This window comes from Mesoplodon mirus (genome assembly GCF_964341445.2).
Source record: "Mesoplodon mirus genome assembly, chromosome: 11".
Classification (NCBI taxonomy): Eukaryota; Metazoa; Chordata; class Mammalia; order Artiodactyla; family Ziphiidae; genus Mesoplodon; species Mesoplodon mirus.
This window is the reverse complement of record NC_138987.1, coordinates 36,010,074-36,027,051: the sequence shown is the minus strand read 5'-3', so window position 1 is coordinate 36,027,051 and position 16,978 is coordinate 36,010,074. Positions and strand designations below refer to the sequence as shown.

The following is a 16,978-nucleotide window of genomic DNA, read 5'->3' as shown; positions in this document are numbered from 1 at the left end:
TCCCCAGAGCCTTGCCATCAGTGTGTTACCCAAATTTTGTATCTTTCCCAAGCTGATGGGTGAGAGTGGAATCTTGGTGTAGCTGTAATTTGCATTTTTCTTAGTTTGAATGAGGCTGCCATCTTTTTTTCTTTTTAATATTTATTTATTTATTTATTTATTTAGATTTGGCTGCGTTGGATCTTCGTTGCTGCACGCGGGCTTTTCTCTAGTTGTGTCGAGTGGGGGCTACTCTTCGTTGCGGTGCGCGGGCTTCTCATTGCGGTGGCTTCTCTTGTTGCGGAGCATGGGTTCTAGGCACGTGAGCTTCAATAGTTGTGGCATGTGGGCTCAGTAGTTGTGGCTCGAGGGCTCTAGAGCGCAGGCTCAGTAGCTGTGGCCCACGGGCTTAGTTGCTCCGCGGCACGTGGGATCTTCCCAGACCAGGGCTCGAACCCGTGTCCCCTGCATTGGCAGGCGGATTCTTAACTACTGTGCCACCAGGGAAGTCCTGAAGCTGCTATCATTACTGAGTTTCAGAAATCTTTGTATTTCCTTTTCAGTGAACAGACTCTTCACATTCTTAGTCATTTTTACGTTATATTGTTGGTCTTTTTCTTACTGATTTCTAGGTGTTCTTTGTATATTAAAGAAAGCATAATTTGTAAACTTTTTCCTCTGGAAACTTCCAGAGATATTCTATGCACATAGAAGCAAATACATATATGTTACAAGGGACACTTTGAACTAGAGTTTGCTGGAGGTTCTTTTCACTCAGTGGTCCAGGTATCTGAGGGGGGAATCCCTCTAGTCAGAACTTTGGAGCTGGAGGTGAGGACAAGGCTGGCCTTTCTCCTTTCTGGGGTAGGAGCTAATGACCCCCAGGTCTATCTCCATAAGCTTTTCTTAGGCCTTTGAGGGCAGGGTACCATGCCTGGGAACAGCATCCAGGCCTCACAGCCCATTGAACACTCATTGCCAGATTCCTAGTTCAGTGCTCTTTGTGCTCCTCATTCTGTAATAATGTCTGCATACTCTCAGTATGTGATGGGCCAAGCCATACCCTCTCTCTCTTCCTTCTTGCCAAGGGCAGACATTTGTGAGCATATGTCCATGGTGAGGAATGGAGTCTTTGGCCACAGCCCAAATAGTACCTCAGGCCTTATTCATATGGTGGACTCATTCCTCTACCTTTACTCCCCACAGCAAACTCCTACACATGCTTAAAGGCCCATGTCCAGTGATGCTTCCTCTGGGGAGACCTCCATGACTCTATGGTTCTTTTTTTTTTTTTTTTTTTGGCTGCAGCTGCATGGTTTGAGGGATCTTAGTTCCCCAACCAGGGACTGAACCCGGGCCCAGAGCAGTGAAAGTACCGAGTCTTAACCACTGAACCACCGAGGAATTCACCTTTTTTCTTCTCTCTCTCTCTCTCTTTTTTTTTCCCTCCGTGGTTCTGATCACTTTGTCTATGTCTATATTTACCAGAGCAAGAAAAAACACAGTTCCCCCCCCAATTCTCTGTCCTCTAGTAGCTCCTGAGATGAAGTAGCAAATGATTCATCAAAGGCAAGTCCCTTCACCATCTGGGGCCTTAGTTTCCTGATTTGAAAACAAGATGAGACTATAAAGCCAATGACAGGGATTTCCCTGGTGGTCCAGTGGTTAAGAATCTGCCTTCCAATGAAGGGGACGTGGGTTCGATCCCTAGTTGGGTAACTAAGACCCTACATGCTGTGGGGCAACTAAGTCTGCAATGCTCTGGAGCCCGCGTGCCACAACTAGAGAGAAGCCCACGCACTGCAGTGCCGCAACAAAGAGCCTGTGTGCCGCAACGGAAGATCCCGCGACTAAGACCTGATGCAGCCAAATAAATAAATATTAAAAATACATACATAAATAAAGCCAATGACAGAGGATTGTTGAGAGGATTAAATGAGTCAGTTCATGTAAAATGCTTAGCACAGTGCCAGGCACACAGTGAGGGTCCAATATGTGGTAGATATTGGTTATCACTAACCCTGTGATTTGGGCAAACCACTTCTCTTCTCCTAGCCTCAGTTTCCTTATCTGTAAACTGTAGGGTAAAATAGCAGACCTAGTCCATGATCATCAGTGGATGCTAAAATCCCTGGGTAAAAGTTTGATGGGGAACTTTATAACAGAAGGATGAGGTTAACAACACCTAAAGCCACTGATCAATCTCAGCCTCACTAAATGATGGAACGACCCAATACTCTATGGCTCCTGCTCTGATGCACTGGGAGGGGCACAACATCACCCGTGAAATATTCTTGAGAAAATCATTGACTCCAAATCAAATCAAGCCTCCAGCCTTTAGAATCTACATCGAATTACCAGTTTATAGGAAATATGGGGGATAGTGGAGCATGTTAAGAGACACCACAGGGATGCAGTCAACCAATTCTAGACTGTGGGAAACTTGATCTGGAATACTATTCAGCCAGAAAAAGTACTGCATCCCTGAAGTACTGATACATGTGACCACATGGTGGAACCTTGACAGCAAGATGCCAAGTGAAGCCAGATGCAAAAGGTTGCACATCATGTGATCCATTTATATGAAATAACCAGAATAGGCAAAAGACAAAAGTAAATTACTGGTCACCAGGGGCTGGAGGAGGGCAGAAATGGGGAGTGACTGCTGGTGGGTATGGGGTTTCTTTTTCTGGGTGATAAAAATGTTAGTGAGTTAGACAGAGGTAATGGTTGCAAAACCCTGTGAATCTACTAAAAACCACCAAGTTGTATACTTTTTTAAACGGTGAATTTTATGTTACGTGAATTATATCTCAGTGAAAGACAGAGAGATTTAAAAGATATATCAACCCTATATAGGGTTGGAGGGAAGTTCAGAGAGTGGGGTATGAATTGAAGAAAACACTCGAGGAATCAGAGGCTCCCCCTGTCCCTCCGGAGGTCATTCCTTACCCCAGGTGATTTGAACCTGGAATCCGAGGACCCAGCTGTTCTGTGTAAACGGGGGAGGGGGGTCGATGTGGGGTGGTGGGAATTCCAGCTCTTTCTCGGTTTCTCAAGGGGTCCCTCACTCTGGAAGAGTGGAACCTCCCCTCTCAGTCCGCCCACCCCCGGGGGTCGCACTTGGAGGCACAGCTGACGGCTGGGGGCCCGGTCCGAATGAGGCGTGCGTGTCGGGGGAAGTGTCCCCATCACCTCACCCCGCAAGCATGAGAACCACGAATCCCCGCGGGGCTGGAAGCCGGGTCGTGGCCGGGAAGCCGGGGGCGGGACCGAAACGGTGACGTCACAGCCCCGCCCCAGGCCGGCTCCCTCCTTCCTGCGCGCTGCGCCCTAGCTGAATCCTCACCTGGAGAGACAGGTGTGCGCATCTCGCATCTCGGAGGCCAACACGCGAGTGTCAGGTAAGCGTCAGCAGGAGTTCCGACTGGGGGCTGGGAGGAGGGTCCGGGGTGGGAGTCCTCACTGGACGCAAAGGAGAGCCTGGTCAAAGAACGGAGCGGGTCCCGGGTCTGTGGAGGTACTGGTTGCTCCCCAAACTCCTACCATATCTCTTGGTTGTAGTCACGTTGTACAGGAAACGTAGGCTTTGCAGGGGTCTGAAGGAGAGGAAGCTGAAGAGGAAACAGCAGGTTCCCAAATATTTCGACCACAAATTATTATTTTTTTACATGATATCTCTTCTTTGTTGTAAAAGTAATACGCATCGATTGACTCTTCGGCAACTGGACAAAAATAGGAAGGAAATCACCCACGGTACTAACACATAAGCAAAACAACTGTGGATATTTTGATATATTTCCTTTCAATCTTTTTTCTATCCACCGTCATTTTAATGTAATTTTATACTGTATTTACAATTTTTGTGTCTTGCTTGCTTTTCCCCTCTTAACATTGTGTCATAAGCATTTTCTCATGTTATTAGTCATTCGTGTATGTGTAATCTTTTTTTTTTTTTTTTTTTTTTTTTCGTTACGCGGGCCTCTCACTGTTGTGGCCTCTCCCGTTGCGGAGCATAGGCTCCGGACGCGCAGGCTCAGCGGCCATGGCTCACGGGCGCAGCCACTCCACGGCATGTGGGATCTTCCCGGACCAGGGCACGAACCCGTGTCCCCTGCATCGGCAGGCGGACTCTCAACCACTGCGCCACCAGGGAAGCCCCTAATCATTATTTTTAATGGCTGCATGATGTTGCATCTGAAGGACGGGCCATAGTTGGGTACCATTTTGAACCCTTGGAGGAAGGATTTGCGGAGGAGACAGGGAGGTGTAAGAGAAAAAACATGGGCTCTGGGTCAGGCAGGCCAAGACCTCTGCCTCCAACAGTGGGATCTTGGGAAAGATCTTTGCTCTCCCTAAGGATCAGTTTCCACATCTGGAAAATGGCTACATAAAACTACTTCCCCAGAGTATTGTGAGGATTAAGTGAGCTAATTTATGTAGAAAATCCCCCACCCCCACCCCACCGCATAGTTCTGACAGAAAAAGGGTCCACGTGTTAGTGAGTTTGGAGGAGGGATTTGGACCAGCGGAAGCTGCTGAGGGAGTGGAGTAGGGGAACAGCTGGGGAGAGGGGGATGGGTTCTTGGGAAAAAACCCAGAATGGAGAGGTCTCTGGGTCTGGGGCAGATGGGCATGAACCAGCATCCACTCTGTCGGCCAGGCACAGACAGGGCCCCTAAGGCAGGGCTGGTGACCTCCAGGCCCTCAATGGCTTCAATTCCTTGGGACGAGCTTCTGGAACGAGTTCAGAGTGAGGGGAATGGACAAAAAGCAGGAGGGCGGGCAGAGGTGGAGCTTGGTAATCAACCCCTTGTACAGATAAAGAAACTGAGGCTCCGAGGACAGGTGATTTGTTCAGGATCCACATAGGCAGCAGTAACAGAGTACATGTGGACTCCAGGGCTCCTAACTTCCCCAGGGGTCTCCACACCAGAGACTACTCAAGGTAGGGGGAGGAAGAGATCAGGGTTGAGTCACCAGCTGCACTTAGACCAGGCCAAGTTGTGCTTAGAGAAAACAGAAGTCTCTGTTCTTTGAGCCTCCATTTTCTCATCTGTGAAATGGGGATAATAACTCTCCACCTACCTACTTAGTACCCACTGCCAGGCCTGTCCATCCACAGGTAGCCAGGGCCTCCTCCACTTTTAGGGGCCCATTCAGTCACATGCCCTCACTGTGAACTCCTCATCTTCTTGATCCCCTGGCCATCTTCAGAGGGGGGCTGGGAACCTGTCAGCTGAACCAGGCAGGTACCTGTGGCCACACCTCAGTTAGGGTGGGAAATCCACACTCCCCTGAGCCATCTGTTTCTGGACCTGGGAGGTTTTGTTCTGTGTTTCTTTCTTTTTTTAAAACAATTTATTTATTTATTTTTGGCTGCGTTGGGTCTTCACTGCTGTGTGCGGGCTTTCCCTAGTTGCAGGGATTGGGGGCTACTCTTCGTTGCGGTGCGCAGGCTTCTCATTGCAGTGGCTTCTCTTGTTGCGGAGCATGGGCTCTAGGCGTGCAGGCTTCAGTAGTTGTGGCGCGTGGACTCAGTAGTTGTGACTCATGGACTCTAGAGCGCAGGCTCAGTAGTTGTGGCTCACGGGCTTAGTTGCTTCTCTGCATGTGGGATCTTCCCAGACCAGGGCTTGAACCTCTGTCCCCTGCATTGGCAGGCGGATTTTTAACCACTGTGCCACCAGGGAAGTCCCCTGTCTGTGTTTCTAATTTGGCTCTCCTGTAACATGCCTCTATAGCCTGCTCCCGCTGGATGAGAAAGGGCTCTGAGCCCTGGCGGGAACTCCTGAATATTAAGAAAATCTTGTAGTGAGGGTCTACAGTCCTCTGAGGCTGTCTCTTTCTGCCTGGCCTGTCACTCCAGGACAGTAATGAGGGTGTCAGGTTCCCCTAGCAATTGGGTATCTGGGGTCTCTGATGTTCTGAAACAGAATTGGGGAGGTCACTTTCCACTTCACGGAAAATTGGAGGTAGCCCATTGCATGGTCACAATTTTTAAGTCATTTAGAGTGACAGTCAGTCCCAGGACCAGAACCAAGTCCCTGCCTTGGGCCTGGGAAATGATACTTTCTGAAACATCCACGCCTCTGTTGCCCCTGTCTAAGAAGCAAATAACGAATAGTTATTGAGAGCTTCATTTACCAGCCTCTTGTTCTAAGTGCTTTAGAGCAATACTATGAAACAGATACATTATTGTCCCTGTTTTACAGATGGTGAAACTGAGGCACAGAGAGGTTAAATAAGTTGCCCACGTGGAGCCAGGATTCAACCCCAGGCTGACTCGAGCGTGCATTCCATGACTGCTGCCTCTTGAGCCTAAACTGGTGTCTGATTTGACGCACATCTGTTTTTCCAAATACATCTCTTTGTTGTCATCTTCTGCGTGGACCATCAGGGCTTTCTGGGATTCCTCACACTCCGCTGGTGTCTGTTGATGTCTTGATCTGTGTCTTAACCCTGGTCATACTGATTTCTAATGACTCATTCTGGGTTCTGGATCTCCTACAGCAGACACACTCCACCAGAGCAGGGCCCACCCCAAGGCCCAGATGAGGTCTGGCTCTGCTTCCCATAACTGAATTGGTAATAACTGCATCTGATGCTCAGGTGTCAAGCTCTGGGCTACAGGCTTTTTGTCCATCACCTCTTTTAATCCACCTGAGGTGAGTACTATTGTCACACCCATTTCTGAGATGAGGAAATGAGGCTTAGGAAGGTTCTGTAAACTCACCCAGCCACATAGCCCGGAAGTAACTGAGGACTTGAATCCAGCTAGTTGAAGCAGGGTCTCTACCACCAATGCCTCTCAAGTGAGAACTCATTGCAGGGGTCCTAAACACTAATGCAAACTTTTGAACATGACTTTTGTTTTTAAATGTATGTATGTTACAACTTAGGTATATATATATATATATATGTAGGGGTATATATATATATATATATATATATATATATATATATATATATATATATGTTTTCTGTGCTAATGTGTGTATTATAGCACAAACATTAGGGACTTCCCTGGCGGGCCAGTGGTTAGGACTCTGTGCTTCCACTGCAAGGGGCGCGGGTTCGATCCCTGGTCGGGGAACTAAGATCCTGCATGCCGTGCTGTGCAGCCAAACAAACAAACAAATATTAAAATAGAATATTTAGAAGACTAAGATGAAATAAGAATACAAATTCTGATTTTTTTCTTCCCACACCCCAGTGGATCACTGCATGAACTTTCTGGGGTTCTACAGGCATCTACTTTGGAGATAGCTACCTTAGTGGGCAACAGAACCCCCTGGATGTTTCCAGAGCAGGTGAGCAGACTCATTCAGTGGAGGCCTCAGATACATAGGCAGGTCTGGGTTGGCATGCACCGAGGGCGACAAAGGCAGATTGGGGCACAGTCCCTGAGGCAGGGTGAGGCCCCAGGGTGGGTCTGGGAAGGTAAATGGAGGCTTTCATAACCTTTATGAACATTAGGTCAGATTCTCCTCAACTCGTTCAGCCTCGGGTTTCTAGCTATAAAACAGGTGGGGCGATCTCCGACTCACAGGATTGTTGTAGAATTAAACGAGATTCAATCATCAGTGCCTAGTACAGCGTGAGGCACACTGTCTGTCCAATAAGCTAGTTCAACTTCTCCCTCTTCTCATCTGTGCGTAAAACTCGAAGCTGCTCTGAGCAAAATGAGTGGATAAATTCCATATTTAGCTGTTTGGAATTGGAGACCCTGCCAACCTCCACCTTCCTTTTCAACCTTCTCCCCAGAGGAAGAGGGATCCCCGGTGCCATTGGACTGGTCTCCCCACAGTGGCTCCCACTCCCAAATATCTGAGGTTCCTTCCATAGAACATTCACTTGGGCTGTTCTTCCTTATCCTCTGTTTCCACTCCACCCTCCAAATCCCACCCATCTTCAAGTCCCCCCTCCCCCACCCTCCCCCATGGCAACTCCTGAATCACTGAAGGGGCTTGGGGGCAGTCTGGTCAGAAGGGGGCTCAGGGACTTGTCTGGATGCTGTATTTGTGTAGCATTTCACATGAAGTTAAGAAAACCCAGGTCGTGTAGCTCATAGAATGCCCCAGTGGAGGGTGAGGGGGCAGCTCACCACACTTTGGTGCCTCCGCTGATCCCAGGCCCCATGGATCTGTCCTCCTGCACTCGCTGCTGGCATGTTCTCTCCAGCATTGTTTTTTTTTTCCCCCACGCAGCATGCAGGATCTTAGTTCCCCAGCCAGGGATCAAACACGTGCCCCCTGCAATGGAAGCTCGGAGTCTTAACCACTGGACCGCCAGGGAAGTCCCTCTCTGGCACTGTTAGTCCGTCTTTTTCTTGGGTGTACCCAGCCTCCCCAGGCAGATTGTCAACTCCTGGTGGACAGGGTCCAGTGTGGATCTCTCAGGCCCTGCAAGGAGTTGGCGTCAGGAAATGTTTGTGGACAGACATGTGACATGCTGAGGAGATGATGAGTCGCAGCAACTATGCTGAGTTGAGAAGTGTTGTTGTGGGAATTGGGATTATTAGCCGTGGCAATCATTGTAATTCCCGCGGCCCTGGCTAATTAGTGGTTGTGTGTCCCGGGGATGGGATTCCTTGGATTCCCAGAGGATGGAAGGAGCAAGTTTTGGAGAGAATCGACAGCAGTGTGAATGAGGGAGATTGTGCGGAGCAGAGGGGTCAGGTGAGCCCAGAGGGGCAGCCAGGTGACAGGCTGAGTTGAAGGGAGGAAGTGGATGGAGGCATTGGGTGGGGGGCTGGAGGCAGGGTGATGTGATCCTTTGGTGATTCTGGGTTATTGTTAGTGCTCACTGTGCCTTTGGACACGTGGCAGGCATTCCTAACTCCACTGGGAGTTGATTTCCCTTAAGAAGACAGCAGCCCAGGGATTGCTGAGAGAGGCTGTGCACAACTGAGGGGGCGGGCCGACAGCCCACCACAAGAAGGCCAAGAAGGCTGGGAGGGGGTGGGGAGAAACCACAGGCCTGTCCCTGAGGGAAGGCTGTCAGGCAACATCTGACCCAGGGATGGGAAGTGCCAGGCCCTGCCTCCACCCCAGGGACCACATACCCGTGGCAGAGTTCGTGGCAGAGTTCGCTCATTGCACAAGTATTTATGGGGCACCCATTACCAACTATGCACCCACGGAGCAGCTATAGGAGGGTTTCTTTCTCTTGGAGCTTATGTTCACGGGCATTAAAAATAAACAAGCTAATGTTTTCAGCCTCTAGTAAGTTCCATAAAGACAATAAGTCAGGGTGATCCAGCAAAGAGGGACGGAAGGCAAGGGGGCCCACTTCAGATTGTGTGGTCAAGGAAGACCTCTGTGAGGAGGTAACTTTTTTTAAAATTTAATTTATTTTATTTATTTATTTTTGGCTGTGTTGGGTCTTCGTTGCTGCACAGGCTTTCTCTAGCTGCAGTGAGCGGGAGCTACTCTTCGTTGTGGTGCATGGGCTTTGTGGTGGCTTCTCTTGTTGCAGAGCACGGGCTCTAGGTGCACGGGCTTCAGTATTTGTGGAGCATGGGCTTAGTTGCTCCACGGCATGTGGGATCCTCCCAGACTAGGGCCCGAACCCATGTCTCCTGCATTGGCAGGCGGACTCTTAACCACTGCGCCACCAGGGAAGTCCCAGGAGGTAACTTTTGAGTTGCAGTTTGAATCATGAGATGGAGGCAGCCATTGAAGACCTGGGGGGAGATCATTCTAGGCAGAAGGAACGGCCAGTGCAAAGGCCCTGAGATGTGACAAAACAAAAGACCAGGGGGAGAAAGGTTCAAGGTGAGATCTGAAAGGCAGATTGGGGCCAGATCATAGGAGACCTGGGAGAGAGCATGGATTTCACACCGACAGAAGGAGCCATTAGTGTATTTTCAGTAGCAGAGGGACATGATATCACCATTAACAGACCAGTGTGGTATCCAAGTAATCCAAGCTGGGTTCAGCATGTAGTTGGGAGACAGAGCTGACAGGAAGTGCACGTGTTTTGAGTATGGGGGTGATGGTGGGAAGAGAACCCTTTCCACTGAGCCCAGATGTGTGGGACCTCAGGATCTCTCTCAACGGAGTGCCGGATGTGGAGCGTGGAGGCCATTCCCCATCTGGTCCAGCCTTAAGTTTACAGACAGGGAGACTGAAGAAAGAGCCTTAGAGGTCTCCTTGCCCAGCCGCCTCGAGAGGGGCTGTGAATTCTCCAAGGTCCCCCTGAAATTCAGTGGCTAAGCTGGCACTCGAACCCAGGCCTCCTGGGCCCTGGTCCAGGCCTGTTGCTAGCCCTCTCTGCTGCCTCTCAGCTGATGATGACAGAGGAGGGAGGAATCACTGCCGGGAATGACTTGACTGGTCATGACGATGTGGTGAGGTCACCCAGGAGAAGCATCGAGAAGCAGTGGAGACTGGAGAGGGCAGGCCGAGGCGTCAGGACACTGCCGTGGGAGCAGCCAAAGGTTGGGGGAGGGCACCCTGGAAGGCTCTGGGGGCAAGGAGCCGAGGTGAATGGAGTAAGGCAGCATTTTCAGGCTGGCATGCCTGAGGAGGACCTCTTAGAGCAGAGCCTGTGTGGACCACTGACCCTTGAGGGTCTTGGGAGAGACCCAAGTAGGAAGACCCCAGAGAAACTTCTTGCAAGGGCTTCCTAGAACCAAGACCACAGGTATAGACAGAGAGTGGGCAAGGCCAGTGGCTCACCGGGCCCAGCTAGGACTGCATACCTCCAACCCACGCCCACCTCGAAGGGGCTGGTGGCGGACCCTCCAGGGGGAGGTAAGGTAAGGAAGGAAGCTGCAGATGCAGCCTGCACTGCTACAGAGAATCCAAGACAGGCAGCTGCATTCACTCCCTGTCCACTCCTTACAACGGTAATAGGATCAACACCCTCCTCTTACTCAGGAGTTCTGGACCAGGGTGTTTCTGTGCATGAGCATCTGCATTATCCGCATTTTACAAATGAGGCTCAGAGAGTTTAAGGAACTTTCCTAGGGTCACACAGTTAAACAGTGGCAGAGTCAGCGTTTGAAGGCAGCTTCTTAACCACGGTGTGGGCTACTGTCTCGGCTTCCCTCTGTGACCTTGAGCAAGGCTCCCTGAGTCTCTGCCTGTGAAATGATGGAGTGGGCATACATGAGCCCCACTAGGCCCTGTGGCTCTCAGCTGGGGCCCAGAGTTGCTTCTCTAGTGAAGGAGCTCAGGGGTCTGATGGAGGGAGCCAGGGCCCTGTCCCGGAGCTGTGTTCTCCACCAGCCTGGGCAAGGTGGTTAGGAGAGTGGGCTCTGCCAGGCCACTATCTCTGCTGAGCATAGATGTGAGGATCGAATGCAGGTATCGGGTCTCAGGGAGGGCCTTGGCACACAGTAGGTGCTCAATAAGTGATAGCTCTTCACGTGTTCTCGGAGAGAGTGGAGGCTGTCCCTTCACAATCTAACCATTCACTCATTCAGCAAATATTTGTTAAACCCCTCCAGTGTGCCAGACACCAGTCTTGATACTGGTGACGCAGTGATGCCCCCAAAGATCTTTAACTCCCTGCCTTCATGCAACTGATATTCCAGTGGGGGAAGCAGACCAAGAAAAAAAAAAGGCAAATAAGTACCATAGAGAATAAGTTAGGTAGTGGTAAGTGCCAGGAAACAAAATGAAGCAGAGAAGGAGAGGCAGATCTTAAATCAGGATTGGAAGGCCTCCCTGTGAAAGGGACTTGAGAGTCCTGACCTGAGGGAGGTGAGGTACACAGCTGAGGGAAAAGTGCCCCAGGCAGCGGGAGAGCCAGGCCTGAGGTCCTGAGGCTGCAGAACAGCCTCAGGGGACAGACTGTGTCCCCTGCTGCCTGGTAAATCCATGGTGACCTCCTCCTCCCCACACCCCACCCCCAAGACTTAGGTTGCAGGTCCCTTGGGGGGGGTGCTGAAATCTTTCTCCCCATCACTGGGCACCGCAAGATCCCCAGCCCAGTGCTCTGGGGTGCCGGGGAAATAGGAACAAACCAGGGAAATAGGAACAAACCGTCTGGAACGGCTCCCCTGACCAGTGCAGAGCAGCTAAAACCCAGGGTGGGACCCAGTGATCAGCTCTTCACTGACACCTATTGTCCCAGGCCCAACTGCTTCTTCTGGGGGGTGGTGGTGGTGGTGGTGGTGGTGGTGGTGGTGGTGGTGGTGGTGGTGGTGGTGGTGGTGTGTGTGTGTGTGTGTGTGTGTGTGTGTGTGTGTGTGCGTGTGCGTGTGCGCGTGTGCGCGTGTGCGTGCGCGCGCGCGCTAGGGGAACTCCAGCCAGACACACTCTTGGGCTTTAGAGTTGGGAGTTAAGTCCCAGGAGGAGTCATTGAGGATCCAGTCTGGAGAGAGAAGTCAGGCCCAGAGGCTGCTAGAACTCTGTTGTAAGTTTTCTTTCCCTTTGGAATTGCCTCCCCTCCTTGGCTAGGTTTTGTGTCCCCTCAGTTTCTCCTGAGAGTTGAGCTGCAAAGTGCTTCAGAAGGACCCATGGGTGGTCTCAGAGGGGAGTAGGGAGGAGGAGAACTTGGGTCCACAGAACAGCAATCAGGGAGCGGGTGTGGGGAGCATTCTTCCAAGGCAGAGACAGGGGGACGACGGGATGGGGTGTGTGTGTGTGGAGAGGCTGGGGGCAGGCCTTCAGGGGAAGAGTGGGTCTCAAAACTGGTTGACCAGGATCTTCAATAGTGGTGCAGAGGGGGGTCAGTTACAAGTTCTGGAATGGGAGGGGACATGTGACAAGATTGGGAGGGGAAGCTGGGACATCTGACTGTTAATGTGTACCCTAAGGCAAAGGTGGGGAGCCTCAGATTCCTCTCTGAACCTGGGAAAGGACAGAGGAGGATTTCATCTGTTGTTGAGAGGATTACATGAGGTAACACCTTTCCCAGTGCCAGGTACTTAGTAGATGTTGGAGGAGTATCAGTCCCTTCCTGGAGAGGGAGGGCCGGGAAGCAGAGCCAGGTTGGAAGGTTGGGGTGGTGAAGACAGAGGACACAGTGGTGTATCCACCCTGCTCAGTAGTGCTGGGGGGCCCTCTGCCTGGAGCCCTAGGCCTGGCACCTTGTCTCACATAGGAGAACCTGCAGCCACAGGGAGGGCTGGCTTCCCTGGACACTGGAAGCAGGATTCAGGGTCGGTGAGATTGGGATGGAAACAGATGACGAAGGGAAGGGCATTGGTAGCCGAGCCTGGTGGCTAGCCTCTAGGACAGGTCACATTTGGGGACCTCCAGGAGATGAGGGAGTCATAAAAATGGGTAAAACAAGCTGATGTGAGGAAACAAGTGGGGGCCCTTGGGCTTTGATAAACGTGGGTGGCTGCCGCCCAGGCCTGCTGAGTATGGTCAGGGCCCAGGGTGCATTTGGGCCCAGAGTGGCAGTTCTCCCAGTGCTTCGAGAGAAGTAGGGAATACGGACCTGTCATATGAAATCTTCCCATTTTAAAACACTGGGAATCAGTTAACAGAACAAAAGAAATAACGAAAAACACCATGCAAGCCAAGCAAAGCCCACCACTTTTGCTGGTGACTCTCTTCTCTGGCAAAAGTGGCTTTGAGGGCAGATCCCCAGCTGACTGCCCCAGACCTCTCCTGGGAGGCTTGTCCTCACTCTCCTGCTCTTGGAAGTGAGATCATGATAGACTCATTTTCCCAGGGACCTATGAGAGAACAGAGCCATCTTGTGCTGTGTGGTCCCTGGCCAACCCTTTCCCGTCTCTGGGCTGCAGTTTCCTGGGCTCTGAAAGAAGAAACCAGTCTGTGGGGCTCCTGACAGTTTGGAGAGTGTGTGTGACTAAGTTCCTCAGGCTTGAAGGAAGGTGTGATTGTTCTGGAAGTGACTCTTCCCAGGAACCTTGCTTCTGGGACAGGATGCAGTGCACTCCAGCATTTTGTGTGTCCACAGCCACAGTTGTGTGCGTGAATGGATGTGTGTCATAATTTGGAGCTTTGCATGGTACAGTGTAAATATCATTTTAATAACTCTGCCCTGGAATCTTTCATCACCTGCTCTGGAAGGCAGTAGGAAGCCTTAATTAATTCTCGGTGACCTGGGGAGGGACGGGTGCTCCTTCCCGGTTTGCAGATAAGGAAACTCCAGCCCAGAGCTGGGAGGGGACTTGGATAAATGTGCACCACTTGGGGGAGGACAGGATTGGGTTTGAGGTCAGCTCTGTACCCATCAGTTTGAGCTGCCGGAAGAGGAAGAAGGGAGAAGAAAAAGGTCTTTGCATTTGTTTTTTTCCATGGGGGGAGGCGCAGCATAGCCCCAGCTACCTCTCTGGGCCGTTTGTCAATATCCCTCCGTCTCTTGCTGTCCGGTCAAATCGCTGGCCCCTGAGTCAACCCGGCCTGTGTGCTCTGCAGCACTCAGATCCCCGAGGCGGAGTGTCCCCCAACTCTGTAAACATTCTCCTTTTGCAAACACCGGCCTTCAGAGGGGCCCACTACTAGGGTGTGAGAGGAGAGAGAACCGGGCAGAGGGGAGAGAAGTGTTTGGGTCTAGAAGAACCCAGCTTTTTGTGCGCCCTCCTCCTCCCCACCCCCTCCCAGGTTTTTCCACCTGTGCCCCCACTGGATCAGGGTGTCAGTGTATGTGTGCGCTCCTCGGCCCCACACATAAGGCCCCGTTCCTGCAAGGTGCTCCTCGCGAGGCTGGGGGGCCGTGTTTCCCGGCTGCGGGACCCCCCAGCGTCCCCGGGAGCGGAGGGCGCGGGCCCTTTAAATCCTCCAGGGCGGCGGCGGCGGGCCGGGGATGACATCAGCGGGCGGGCCCGGGGCTCAATGGGAGCCGGCGGGAGCGCGCCAGGCGGGAGCGCGCGAGCCGGCGACGGGGGCGGTCGGGCAGGAGGGCCGGGAGGAGAGAGGCGGCGTTGGCTGCGCTGAGATCCCAGAGCCTGAACCCGGCCGGGACGAGCGGAGCGGAGCGCGGCGGCAGCGGCGGTGGCGGCGGCTGGGCCAGGAGAGGCTGGCGCGCCGGGCGGCTCTGCGAATCCTCCGGCATCCGCCCAGGCGGGCCGCCCCCGCCCGCGGCAGCTCCCCGAGCAGCGGCCCGGCACCGGCGCCTTCCCGGCGGGGTAAATATTGGGGGGCCGCGGGCCCGCGGAGGGGCGCAAACCTGGGGGGAAACGGGGCTCCCTCCGCCTCTTTGTTTTTGCGCGAGAGGGAGGGGAGGAGAGGGCGGACACACGCGCGTTCGCACTCGGGTATGGGGGGGCTGCCCGGGCGCCGCCCGCTCGGCCCGGCGAGGACAAAGGCGCGACTGGGGACGAGGAGGAGGAGGGTGACTATTATTTTGCAGGCTTGCCCGGGGGAGGCCCCCCCAGTCCGGCCCGCCTCCCCCTCCCCCAGCTGGGCCGTTCAAGGCCCCAGCCGGCCGGGGCGGCCACCCCAGGCTGCGATTTGGGGACGCTGAGGGAGGGGGTCCGGGACTGGGGTGCTGGGGTGCACCCGATACTGTTGATTCGGAATTCAATCCCAAACCCTGGGCTTCGGTAGGGTTCACCAGAGCATTAGCAGAGCCCCCAACCCCTTCGCTCCTGGCCTAGGTGCTCCAGACCTGAGGGTCAGCAAGGCTGCTCCCGCATGTTGGCTGGGGGCGCTTGGGGGCCCTGGGGTGATGGGGTGTGTGGTCACCCAGCTACCGATTCTGTTTTCCTTTGTGGAGAGAAAGAAAGGGGTGGGGGTTATTTATCAGATCGGATTCTCCCGTTTCTGCGTGTGAGAAATCCATGTTTTGCAAGTCTCTGTGGAACATAAAACTATGTTTGTGCCCGGGTGTCCTTAGAGAGAGCATTCCCAAGCTCTTCACGCCCAAACTCAAAGTGGGGTGAGCCCCCTCCCCAACTTTTTCCCTTAGTTTTCTTTCATATTTTCTTTTTGGATCAGCCTTCGTCAGGGAGAAAGATTTGGGAACAGGGGAAGGGGATCCTGAGTGTCTAAGTTGCACCCAATAAATGCCTGTTCGGGGCTCCTTTGGCTGGGTGTCTGGGATGTCCCTCCACTTTTTATTTTAATGATCCAGGGACAAGGGCCCTGGCTGGGGAGGGGGGGGTGGGCAGGGAGTAAGAAAACTGCCCATGTGCCGTTCTGCTTGGTAGTTTGTCTAATTTTTTTTAACCAGTTGAAACTCCGGAATCTTCATGTCCGCCTTTTTTTTTTTTTTTCCTTCGTTTATTCCAACACCAACCCCCCACCCCGCCCCCCAAAGGAGAGAAGCAGCAAAGAACTGGAAAGCCTCTTCCATTCCTGACCCAAGCCTCTCTCCTCTCCTCTGGGAGGCTTTTGGGGAGACAGTGCTGGGACAGTTTAGGCTCTCCTTGGGGCCCTGGCCCCCCGGGTATAGGAGGAACGCTGGCGGGTCTGGGTGGTAGCCCAGAAAAGTGGTGGTTGCCTGCAGGGCTGATTGTTTGCACCCTCTCTTCTCTGCCCTTCTCTGCCGACAGCCCGGTGAGTGGGGAGGGGCTGGGGGGTCATGTGCAGTGTATTTATGTAAGACACCCAGACGGAGGGCACGGGTATTTATATAACCTGGCGTGGGTATTTATGTAATATAGGATGCGGGTGTATTTATGTTCCTTTCCTAACCTGCGGCTTTCCCGGCTGCCATGTGTGGTCTCTGAATTGGCGTTGGCGGAAGACGGACTGGGGGGGGAGGTTGTTTGTGTGTGTACACACCCGCCCGCCCCCCACCCCCTTCCCCAAGCAGGGCTCACAGTGTATGTCTGCGTTTCTTTCTTCCTTTGGAGTGTACACACAGGACGGTGTGTATGTGAGGTGTGTGGCATGTGAGTTTCCCGCATATGTGGAGTGTGTTCTGCTGGCAGCCCTGGCACCTCAGCTGGGACTGGCCAGGCGTGTGGGCAGAGGCCCTTGGTGGAGAGCCCGGAGTTTGGCTGGCACGCGGGGTGGAGCTCCTTCCTTGTGACCATTGGTGAAGGGCTAGTGGCGGCTCCCTGGGAACTAGTGCTGGGGCTGGATGTCTCTCCTGGGCAGGGGCTATTGGCTCCTTACCTCCG

At 52.8% G+C, this 16,978-nt stretch overlaps 1 protein-coding gene across 5 annotated transcripts in view; it reads left to right on the top strand.

Moving 5' to 3' along the window:
• Nucleotides 1-8,641: 8,641 nt before the first annotated feature.
• The window catches only part of LOC309811999 (casein kinase I), a 30,685-nt gene continuing 22,348 nt past the window's right edge, over nt 8,642-16,978 (top strand). For 2 of the 5 annotated variants that reach the window (XM_082635358.1, XM_082635362.1), the window contains exon 1: nt 14,765-15,037. The gene's annotated coding sequence lies outside the window, so the exon portion shown is untranslated. Of the gene's footprint in view, nt 8,661-14,763; nt 15,038-16,180; nt 16,410-16,978 lie in introns of those variants that run through there. The other 3 variants (XM_082635360.1, XM_082635361.1, XM_082635359.1) reach the window with 3 other exon arrangements.